Below are 12,536 nucleotides of genomic sequence, written 5' to 3'. Positions count from 1 at the left end.
GATACAGCAATTATTTTTACATTTACAATTTAGAAAGTTATTCAACCAACGCACAAAGCAGCAAACTAGGAACTAACTTAAAAGAACAGGTCAAAGTTACACACACCACACTTACTTTATCCACCCATACACAGTTCAATTTAGTCACATTTACTAATTAAGAGACATTCAATGAAGCAATTCAATGTTTTTCATAATCATTCATTTGGGGAAACAGGACAGATTGGGTAACTATATTCAGACATATTGCAACAACCAACTATTCCAGTCACATTGCTTTTACTTAACGCTAGATCTCCCCAAGGGGAAAGGGCATGCTGTTTAGTAAAGCGCTCCCACCAAAATCTGCAGCAAGGTTTCAAAACTTGTATATTTCCCTGTTCATTGCTACTAAACACAAGCCAAAAAAGGTGTTTTCCACAGAACAGAAATTCCTTTCCTGATAAGAAGAAGTCTTACAGGTTACTAGTAAGCATTGCAATACTTCCCTGCATCTCTCAGTCGAGTCAGAAGAACAAGCCTTAAATGCTGTTCAAAAAGCTGCTAATTTGGTTATTGATAACGCAACAATTTGACTTCATGCAGATTTACCATCGCTGTTCAAAGCAAAAGATGTTTCTAACTGATTGTGTCTCCGATTTCCCCAATAATATAATCAAATTCAACTTATAGATTCCACTTGTTTTACTAGAGGCTCGGCCAGTATCTTCCTTCCAACACGGGGAGATACGGGAGCACCGTTGCTATTTGTTATATGTATTTAAAATAAAAGTCTTCCTTTCAAGTCCTTCAAAACAAAGCACGGTATTAGTGATCCTTATTGCTTACACTCTTTATTTAAGCAATGTTTTAAAAGCTCAGAAGTGTTGTATCTCCAATACTCTGCTACCATTACGAGTCTAGAAAGCAAATCCCCATTTAGCCCAGAACGACCTCACTGAAGCCGAGATCACAGCGACTGGGCCATAACCTGTCACACGAACTTCACCTCATTCAACTGATTTATACCATAAATCACAAAAAAAGGAAACAAACCCCATATTTTAACATAATTTCCTATCCCCTTTCGATTAGGACAAATTAAATTCCCCTGGCATCTCCATGAGTTAATGTATTCCATGGTTAACACCTATTATTCCTTTTGCATCCACTAGTCATTACTTTTAAATGACCTACACAGAAGGTGGTGGTAATTACCAGCACACAATAGCCCTGTGAAATCTGTGTCAGGGATCCAGTTACCTTTGTGTCAGGGATCCAGTAACAATTCAAAGCTCACTTTGCAACAGGAGTACGAAGTTGTTTTGCTTCACCTTTGAAGCTCACCCAGCTGGGTTTGAGATACATACAGGGGACAGAAGAGGAACCAAAAAACCCCAATAAAACTTGGTTTAAATCTACGCACAGAAACGGGAAATGTTATATCAGTATGAAATACTATTACAAGAATGTAGAACGATGTATTTAAAAGCCAACAGTAGCACCACAGCCAAAATAGATGGTGCCACCCACTATGGACCATAATAAACATTGTAATATACACACACAGACCTTCTAACAGGTGCCAACCAGGTTATCATAACTGAGCTGGTTAACAGTTAAAACACCTCCAACCAGGACTCTGAGCCTCACAGGGGAAAAAAAGTAAATAAATCTATATCTATATTTGCGCAAATGCTTTTAAGGCAAGAATAATTCCAGTTAAATAACCAGTGTTTAGGTACACTTAGAAATACTTAAATGACAGCTCCTAAGCAAGATTTTAAAGTATTGGCAATGAAACGATACTGTAATGAAAACTCCAAACCTCTCAGAGAGACAAATAAGGGGGCGTTTACCAAAGTCTGGGGCAGAAAGGTCAAATAAAATTGCAACGGCAAATAAGGAGTCTTCAAAACTACTGATTTTTTTTTAAGCCAGGCACAGCTAATAAGGTCCTTAATACAAGTTTGTATTTATAATACTGCAAAAATAATAAAATGAGTTGTTTAATGTCAGCAAAGCAAGTCTATTCTACATGACCGTTTTCCCCAATGGTCCAAGAAAGGTCAGCCACCACATCAGTTTCTACACCATCAGGAATAGAAGATGAATGATTATTCTTTCCCGTTCTCTTTCTGTGACACATCATTTACACCAAAAACTTCATAAAGCTGCACTACGCTTTAATTTTAACAAACACAAAAAGGTAAGCGGTTGGAGATTGCCCAGAAAACTCAGAAAAAATTAACTTCTTCCTATTTAATGCCTTCCTGAAGACTGAAGTGAAACGGTATTTATAGGAAATTGCACATTTCCCCGACAGAAGAAATAAAAGAAGTCAAATCAAAACTTAAAACACGCAGTAACTCATAGAAGAGCAGTAAACGGGGTAGAAAAATATATCAACTCCTCATTAATCTGATGGAAGATTATCTAAAACCTCTGCGGATTAGTCCCCAGTTGAAAATGCTGTTCGCATCACTGATTAAATTAAGGTCACTATAAAAATCTTACAGGGGAGATTTTGGCTGAGTGACTTACAGAAAAGTGTGTTTCCAAAATGAAGTGAAATAAGTTGCCCTGAATCCTAAATTAAAAAGGGCTTAGCAGAATTGTATTACAGGCTTATTTTCCCCAACAATTCAAATGCACATCAAACTCCCTACAAGTAACAAGTCAGAACTCAAGGACTTTTTTTTACCTTTACATCAATTTCACTAACATAAAAATTCAGTCATTATTAACAACACCTGAAGTTAAAACAACCACCACACACATTCCTATGAAAACAGCAGAAAAGATATTAAAAATTAATATGCTTGTCCACATAAATCTAAACACAGATACACAGATGAGCAGCAGCACTGAATAACTCAAGCTCTAGGTCCCCGTGTAAAATACAGTTATGAAATATCACTATAAACGGAATGGAATATACAGATTTACAAGCCACACGCCATAGCTATCCAAAGAGATAGGGTTCTTTTTTTCCCAGTGGATTTTTAATGATTTATCAAATCTTATATTTCATATGTACAATATTCATTCTAATGTCATGTTTTGCAGGGGATTAGCATGCAAGGCACAACTAGTGCTTTTAAGGCTTTTTTACCTGACAGGACAAACCGTAGTACAGAATCACGGTTTCTTCATTTCTCGGAGATGTTTTTGAAATTAGAGAAGGTTAACAAAATGTAAAGTCAACTCTGAAGAAACCCTGTCCTAAGAATAGCATGAAAACAAAATGTCAGCCTGCGCAGAACTGGCGAGTACCGGCCATCTCCCTTTGCTTAAGGCAACATTCATCTCATTTCATTCACATTTATGTTTAGCTCAAATACCTAGAAACTCAAATGGGCAAGTTGAGCAGCACTGCAGCTCCTCAGGAGGAGGACAGCAGAACATCTCCCCAAGACTGAAATGGAACCCAGATGGCCCCTAACAACTCCAATTTCTCCCACGCTAAAAACGAAGTTTTTTGGTTCTTAAAAAAAACCCCAAACATAAAACCAAACGCACAACACAGAAAAACTGTAAAGCCTTGAGTGAGGCTCAGTTAAAAACCTTAGGACAGGCAAACCTGGTTTTCCCAGCTTCCCAACTACGTACCAAGACATGAGGGGTCTTGGGGTTTTTTTTTCAGCTTGTCAAAAAGCTTCTAGAGCCTTGTAACTGTCACATACATTTCAGTATAGTCTCTCAAAGATTCATTTTAAAGAGTGTTGTAAACATTTTATTATCAAAAATACTGAATGATGACAGACCAAAACCAAACCCCCAGCCACTTAAGGTGCACAGCAACCACCAAATTCCTAGTCGTTCTATTACACTACATTCAAATATTTTACAAAATCCACAAAAGTATTAAGGCAAAAGAAGGAGAAGCATGCGGCAAAAGCATCCACATGTGTGTTCTCACTTAAATGTGTTTTCTTATTTTTACACAGTATTTATAACTCTAAATGTTTCAAGGTATAAACTTATTGACAGATGCTGCCAAGAATCTTCCCTGGACTTCATTGTCCAGAACAGGAAGGAGGTCCCTGCCAAAACCAGGATACTAAACCCAAAGCCACTATTTCGATTTGCATTCCCCTCCATTTCTTGCATTAGACATAGAATAGAGCAATAGTTAATATATCTGTTTAATGTATTAAAGCTTTCTGGTAGTTCTGAGGTTTTTCTCTTTTTTATTTCCCCAAGAGCAACCGAGGCAACTCATTTCTAAAAGCTCTGACAAATTTTAATTGTAACATCTGATAGGTCAATTACAGATTGCCTGACCTCAACAGCTGCTTTACAGGCTTGACTCAAATCAACTGAGTCAGAAAATGATGAGCACCTCCCACAACATGTTTTTCTAATCCTAATTGCTAAGAAACTATGGCAGGTATATAAATGAGAGAAAAACAACTTTGCCAGCAGTTCGAATTAACAGGATTATAGTACAGAAATATAAAAGACACCATATTTCTCATAAGGAAAATGAAAATCAGTGTGCTGTGATGACACCAAGTGAAGTCCTTACGCACCTTAAAGCCCTTTTGTTCACACAGCAAGAATATGAGAAGATCCTTCCCCTGTGCCTTCAGCATTGTAAAAGTTTCTACTGTTGCAGACAGAAAAAGCGCCTGTAGTCCCAACTACCTGATAAAATAAGAACAAATGCTCTCCACTCTATGTGGGTTACATTTTGTACATGCACACACACAGAAAGAAAAGCGTAATTAAAGCAGCTTCAAGGAAATTAATTTTAGGTCATCAATTTTAAGGTCTTGATTTGCTGGGAGATAAAAGAACAGCAAAAGCCACCAGATGGATTCAAAAGGGCAAAGGGAAATAAAAGTGTCTTTGAGCCATATCCTGCCTTGTTCAATTACAGTACTATACAGGAAATTCTAATTTCAGACATATGGCACTGTTCTTATACACATGCTTAATAAACCCACCACGCATTTGTTTATCAAACCAAGTCAGGCAGCACACGAGCGCTGAACTACACACGCTGTTAGTAAGTGTGGGGGAACATCCATACCCACTTCCTCACACATCACCACACAGCGGGTGTGGCCGCTTAAAACTGGGTTTAATTGCTGAGGGAGGTCAAGGCAGAGACGCCAAGCACGGGTGGCAACTCCAGTTGTCATCCAGGATAAGGTGACAAAACAGCGATGACTGAAGTGTGCGGAAGCTGCACCTGTCCCTGCGGGGCTGGATCTGCCACGCAACATTTAATAAAGGCTTTAGAGACACTGCTTGCTCTTTTGGGGAAAATGAAACAAACACAGTACTGGTGGAAATCTAGACATGGGATGGGAATCTTTTAATCTGACATTCATCGCCACACAGTGAGACAAACACGTCTCTGTTACACCATGGAGCAGCCTCTGCGCCCCCACAAAGTTCTCCTGAACTCCATGAAGCGTCAGAAGTGTGATGGGAACAGACAAAGTCTTCTTTAATAGTCTGAGTTCTGAGCAGACCACACAAATCCGCATTTGTTTCGCTTGGGGTGTCAGAGGAGGAGGCCTGAAGGGCCACTGATCACACCATTCCCACTTTGGGACTAGGAAGAAATGTGCAGGACAATGAACCCATCGCAGTTTTCACTGGTAAATACACTGCTTAGGGCATGAGGATGCGAGAGGCAGATTGTAAAAAATATATCCTGAGAAAATGTTAAAACAACACTCATGGTGCGGCACAGCAATTTACTCATTTTTATAATTTCAATTGTGAAGTTTTGGCTTGACAGAAAGACTGACAGATTTCTAGCTAGAATGTTTAAAATCTAGTCAATAAAAATGAAACTGAAAAGTTGTTCCACCTCATCAGGAAAGCAAGGGTTCATAAAATCCGCTCGATACTCCAAAACCACTACCAATCCACATCTCAAAGCTGCGTGACAAAAGAAATGGAGATCCATACAACCAAATATTTATGCTCTTAAATACAACACACCTCTAAATGACTCCTTTCAGACCCTCGCAGTTTTGCAAGTGTTAGGCGCAGATCTCCAGCTCTCCTGTGACCTCCAGACAGTGCTAGGGCAGCCTGGAAAACAGCCTGTTGTCATAAAGGAACTACAGAGCAGCACAGTCCGCACGCACAGCCGGTCCTTCCTCCATCCGCACCTCCTGTTATTCACTAAAATAACACATAGATGGAATAGTACACATTTTTCTTTTTTTTTTTTTTTTCACAAAAATATTTTCGTAAAGTTGTCCCACATTTGCTCAGAAGGTTTCTTGAAGACTTGGCAAAGCCTTTATTAACAAGCACATTTTTGAGTTGACAGACATTTAAGATTATCTCCCCCTTAGTTCTGCCCCCTTCTCCCAATTAATTTGTTTAATACTTCAAGTTGAGAAGAAATGTGAAAGCGACTAGACAAAGAGAACTGCTACTGAGAAGGTCTTACAAAGATAAGCCTTATCAAACTTCACAGCAGTTACAAACAAGAAAAGGAACGTATGGATCCCTTTCATTTACCACCAAAATACATTCAGTTATGCATTCAAACATTGCGTAAGAATATTAGGAAAGAAAGTGAAGCCCCTCTGGGCAGCAGAAATACAGATATGTATTAAGCAATCCCCAGCTTGGTCTCCAGAGCAGAAATCTTCACCTTGCACCAGCTATTTTGGGGCAGAGAGGCAGGAACAAGACGCAGGAGGTCACCGGTGGGCCTGAGGTACGGGAAAGCCATGGGAATTCTGCAACTTGGCGGTGAGATTATCGTCCCTGTCCTCAGCTGGAAGATGCTTTTGGACACAGGGCAGAGCCCCAGGCGGGCAGGGTCTCCTTACGCAGAAGTTTCGGAGGGGAACGTAACACAACGTGCTGCAGCTGTGAGCCAAGAGCCAGTGAGCACCCAACCTAGACAGCAACTTTCACCACCTGCTTTTAGTATCACATGTTGAGCAATATTTCCTCAGCAAGTTACCACAATCACAAGCGTGTGAGCATGACTACCTCGCCCTCAAAGGAGCCTTATTCTTCGAGCTGGTTTGGGCTCATAAAACAGACATTTTTATTTCCTCAGTCTTAATCCTGACTTCCAGTGAAACAAAATTATTTTCGCAGCTTTCTATCTAATTTCAGATCAGAACTCCATTGCAGCCCATGAGAGGTTGCATTTACATCTCAGTGCTCCGTGATCTGCTTTGAAATTCCCAGTATGAAGGGAGGCAGTAGCTTGGTTTGTGCTTATATCTGTGCAGTCCTATCTTACAATTGAAGTATAATTTAAACAAAACACATGAAATCCAGAGTGAGATCTAGAGTCTTACAGCTCTCAGTCATCTGCATAAGCTACTAAAACCCAATATAGCAATTTTTTGGACTCTAAACAGACCCTCAGAAGAGCACCCCAATTACTGAATATGCATTTTCATACTCTTTTAAGAGATCCTGTTTTAAGCTTGACCATCCCATTTTCTCACAGCTTCAGGATAAGCGGTCCGGGACATGCAATACATTCACCAGCACTAAGGGACATTCTTCTGCAATATTCCTGTCATCCAACACCGGTGGGGTCAGAGAGCACAACAGCTGATAAACCGCAGAGACACCAGGTAATGAATATCAAAGTCCAGTTCATACAACGATTCATTTGTGCTACCCTCCTGGACTTCATGGGAAAACACCACTGTTTACTATGTTTTATTGATCTTCTGTTATCCTTTGTCCATCAGTCCTCTTCTCTCTTAGAACACTAATGTAACTGCTATGCTGTGTATTGATTCAGATTTGGCACAGCAGAATAACACACCTTGCTGTTCAGAAAGGAGAGAGTTAAAATAAATAGGAGAAAAAGACAACAAACAGAGAGCTAGGAATTTTGAGAAGCAGGAAGGCGATCAGAGCATATACTCTTTTTTAGCGTGATATTCTCATGCCCCTCCAAAGACACTAACAATCGGCGTCACTGGAGACAATAGTTCTGATTATCCAGAGGATAAAGACGACTGTTAAATAACCCAACACCTTAGAACTCTCCTCTTCTCACAGGGCGTGAAGCAGGAAACAAAAAAACACCTGCAAAATTTACCAGGATTACTGCACACTGCAAATATTTCACCCACTCTTGTCAAAACGAGCTCCTTTTCTTCCCATCTCCCAGGACTTCCAGCCAGGGCAAGAAGTTTTTAAGCAACTCCTTAATTGAGCAATTTCAACTTAAAAGTACTTGTTTTTTTATTTTCCAGAGATACTGGTCATCAAGGACCCCATTAAAGGAAATGATGATGTATCTGTTAACCAGGTCTTAAAAGGGACACTTCCATAGCCCTGGGGATCCAAAATAATTGATCACACTAACAGCGTCATTCCACAGCAAGAAACTACAGAGCAGGCAGATAACACAGGAACGACTCAGGCAAATAACTGCACCAGAGAACTGGTGTGACTGAAGTCCTCACAACGCTCCCGAGGAATCAGGTGATGTTAAATGTTCCCAGCCAACGTGCAAACTTCACGTTTTGTTGCCTCAGGCTGGAAACAGGATCTTGATCAATAATTATTAACTTTCTGCCTTCTAACTTCCGGGCTTGCCACACTAACAGAAGCTTTAAAAAAGGTTAAACTGTCCAAGAACAGATAATTCACAATTCCGACAAGAACAGCAGGTCATATATTTTTATGACACAATAATTGGGATTATGTCCTGCATATCCAGAAAAGAAGCTGAATTCAACCACTTGTAGTACAAAAAAAACCCCAAGCCTATGTTCTTTTCCGGTAAGCCTAATGAAGATGCTGCCTCCCCTACAGATCAGCGCAATAAAGGCATGAAGCAACAGTAGAAAACACTTAGAAATAGTGAAGCAACAACAGAAAATACTTGGACAACTGTCTTCATGTCACAAATTTCACCAGTTTCTCAACATGTTGAAACAGATGTCTGGAGCTCGTCTGGTCCAACCTCTCGTTCAAAACAGGATTAACCTCTAGCTCTGTAGCAAGGAGACAGCACCAGGAACAAGGTCGGTTACAGGCAGCGTTGCCAGTTTGGTCAGAGATCTTGGACCATCAATGCAAGACAGTACACGACGGTTCAGACAACTTCGCATGCAGGCTGTTCTTTGAACGGGTCTCTCGCTATCTAGTGGGTACAAAGCCAACCCTGCCATAATTGACTCCCTCACGTGCTGCATTCTTCAGCATCCAGGACACATGGAATTGTCCTCTCAGTATTTCACTGATCTACCTTAAAATCACAACACATCCTTTCTAGTGTCCCCTTACCTAGAGTAAGAAAATTCACTGTTCATCCCCTTTATTGGGAACACGTAGCATCCCTATGCATTTCCAGAGCTGATTTCTACTCTGAATACGTTATCTCTCTTCTAATACCAAGTACACATTCGTGAAAGCTCACCGTATTAACTCTTCTTTATTTCTCTAATCTCTAAGCCTACAGTACGCTCTTATTTTCCAACATACATTGTCATTTGATTGTTTCATTTAGGGCAGCACAGGCTTCTAGAACACAATGCCTTTATTCAAGGATAAGTGTTTTAGAGCACACTGAATTAACTTTACTACTTATTGTGGACATCTGATACCACAATTCCTGTCTTACCAAAGGAAAATAATAAAAATCCAGAGACTGGAAGGACTTTTCCAAGCTCCAAGACTTTGTTTAAGACCAGAATGTCCTTACCCTCCTCTTCATTCTTTTTAAACCTACAATTTACCCTAACAGCCTTTATTTTCATTCAGCTCTTGGGCAGGTCTCAGCTACGCCGTGCGCACTCAGCACCACAATTTATCCATCTCATGGGCCGTAATAGACTAAAGCTCGGTCCTCGATACTGCACAGAGGACAGCAGAAAAACAGCACGTGAATCGTATCCTTAGCATGTTCACCCACACACTCACACGGTATATGGCTGGTGGCCTTTTGGACACACTACAAGAGAAGCCTCATGGATTTGGTTGAGTTCACACAGAGAGGTGAGGTTAGAGCAGCACAATCCCCAAATCTATCAGCTAAGAAGCTGCTGGAATACAATGTATCTTCAGTCCTCTAGCTACCTGATTTTCAATCTATTTTGGTTACTTAACCTTTTATTTACCAGACAAGTTTCCCTGCCTTCCATTACTTTGTTTATACATCTACCCCAACAAGGAAATTATTGGTATCATACATTCTGCCAAGGTTTCATTCTCCGCATTCTCCACTTTCTAAAACACCTGGCTTAGAAGTTCTTTAGTTAGAAAGAACTAAGCATTTGCTATTAATATTTGAAACTACTAAGCGTTGTTTTCATGTAAAAAGAAGTATGCATTAATATATGTATTCTATTGGGCTGTGCCTTCGTGTTTTCACTGTGGATTTCATTAACCGATTTTCTTTTCTGGAAAAGCAATATAGGTCATTTAAATAAGTTATTCGCAGTGATCAAGAGCAAAGTTCACAAGTAGTCAGCTTACCAATACAATTCACAGGGGATACAATATACCAGAAGAGTCCAGTATAAGACACCTTTGAGCACAGAATTACTTTCTTGGTCTATTGCTCAATAGAGAAAGGACCTTACCCTGTCCTGCCTTAGAAACGCTGCCTCAAACCTCAGCACCTACTCGGAGCATCAAAAACATGCCACCCACAACAGAGCAGCTGGTTGGATCAGCTTTGAAGTCAACCAGAACAGTAACCTCTCATGCATCATAAAAGAACATGATGTCAGCCTTTAAAAGTCAATTCTAACATCAAAAACATTGGTTTACTCTCTTTTGCTTAAGTTAAAGTGCTTTACCTCTAATTTAGCACATTTAAAATGCATAGAAAATTGGAACAGGATACTCAGATTGCCTCAATTTTATACAGAGCTAAGGAATATGAAGCTATTTTTAAAAAAGATACATCTTCTTCTAAAAAATACACCCCTGAGACTGTGAGCCTGCCTTGTTTTTCCTCGAGTTCTGCAGGCAAGATCATCTTGAAAGAGGAGTTGTGTGAAGACAGAGGAGTATGACAAAGCATCTTAACAGAAGATAATCTTACAGCACTGAAGTCTTACACCAATTTATCTTACAGTTGCAATATGGAAGTTACAGAAGTTCAATTTAAACTCGGCTGTAAACTTAACTCTCCTAAATTACGGACTGGAGTTCCTTAAGACATTTGCTGACAGATACAAATCATCAAGAAGTTGGGCAGAGACATTTGGAAGGAACTTTAGCACATGCTGAAGAGATGTAAATGGATTTAGACACTGAACTGCAGCAGCGAGATAAAATACAAATGATACTGAGAATTACAAGAGAGGCAGAAACTAAAGAACGGACACATAGGACAAGAGAGAAGGAAACAATTCTAGGAGACTGAAAATCTCTCGCTTTTGATACTAAAAGCCAACTAGAAATCCTCCCCCAGTTCCAGAAAGAAAAAACGTTACCGCTGTTTCCTCTGCTTCTTGTTTTTAAGGTATCACCCGTAGTTCAGCAGAGCTCCTGCCAAACTGCAAACCCTTCCTCGGCCAAACCGTCACCTCAGTTACACTGAGGGAAAGGGGACGTTCACTCCATCGCGCCGACCGTGCCCAACAGTAAAAATAACCCCTCGCCCAGCCCCGGCCGGCCCGGCCCAGCACGGCTCACCCAGCGGCAGCCCCAGGACCGACCCGACCCCCCGGGCTCCCCCCGGCCGGCCCGAGCCTGCCCCTCATGGCCGCCATCAGCCCCTACCCGGGCCCGGCCGCTCCCCGGGAGCCGCCTCCCCGCCCGCCCTAGGCCCGGCCCGCCTCCCTCGGCCGCCGGACGCCCCTTCCTTCCCTCCTGCCCCCAGCCCCGCGCACACCGGCGGAGCCCGCCGGGCTCCCGCGCCTCACGCCGGGCGCTGCTGCGGCGGCGCTTCCCGCCCCGGCGGGTGCGGCGGGGAGCGCGGGGGCTGCCCGGAGCGGGCCCAGGCGGAGCGGCGGAGCCCGCCCTACCCTCGCCTACCTTATCCGCGGCTCATGGCACTGCCCGGCGCGGCCCCGGCGTCCCCGGCCCGCGCCACCAGCGCCGCGCCGGGCGGCGGCAGCAGGAGGGGAGGCGGCCGCGCTGCCCGGCGCCGCCAATCCGGGCCCCGCGGTGGGCCGGGCCTGCCCGAGCCGCCGCAGCGCCGGCCGGAGGGGCGGGGCGGGAGCGGCCGGAGCGGCCGGCGGGGCTGCGGCGCTCTGGAGGGGAGGGAAGGGGCGGCCGGGCCGGGGGGTCGCCCCGGGAGGGAGGACTCGGGCGGTGGCTCCGGCGGGCAGCCCGCTGCCAAAGTTTGAGGCAGCCGGTCAGAGGTGACGCGAGGAAACGCCTCCCCAGACGAGGAGCCGCTCCGGGAAACAGTAAATGGCCAACACGGGGGCTGTGAAATTGTGGTCTTTCCCGGTCACTTGGAAAACGTCCATGAAAAACAAGTGGCCCGGGTTTGTGAGGCCATTGACATCGCGGGCCGTTCTCTGCAGCCGGGGTTGGTGTTAAACCTCCTAATTCTTCATCTCTGCATTGACCACATCTATAAGCAGCCAGTTCCAGGAAAACACTGCTTGGGGTTTTTCTTATAAACTCAT

General features: G+C 42.8%; 1 protein-coding gene across 5 annotated transcripts in view; it reads right to left on the bottom strand.

The window, feature by feature from the left end:
- Positions 1 to 12,084, bottom strand: part of TEX2 (testis expressed 2) — a 40,453-nt gene extending 28,369 nt beyond the window's left edge. Inside the window, exons 1-2 of one of the 5 annotated variants that reach the window (XM_071816465.1) lie at positions 5,944 to 6,036; positions 4,515 to 4,629 (exon numbers count right to left, since the gene is read on the bottom strand). The gene's annotated coding sequence lies outside the window, so the exon portion shown is untranslated. Of the gene's footprint in view, positions 1 to 4,514; positions 4,648 to 5,943; positions 6,037 to 11,390; positions 11,559 to 11,934 lie in introns of those variants that run through there. The other 4 variants (XM_065852302.2, XM_065852305.2, XM_065852303.2 and 1 more) reach the window with 4 other exon arrangements.
- Between the last annotated feature and the right edge of the window lie 452 nt (positions 12,085 to 12,536).

The sequence above is a fragment of the Patagioenas fasciata genome, chromosome 18 (genome assembly GCF_037038585.1).
Source record: "Patagioenas fasciata isolate bPatFas1 chromosome 18, bPatFas1.hap1, whole genome shotgun sequence".
NCBI classification, from domain to species: Eukaryota; Metazoa; Chordata; class Aves; order Columbiformes; family Columbidae; genus Patagioenas; species Patagioenas fasciata.
Note: the sequence above shows the minus strand (reverse complement) of the source record. Positions and strands in the feature narration are given on the sequence as shown.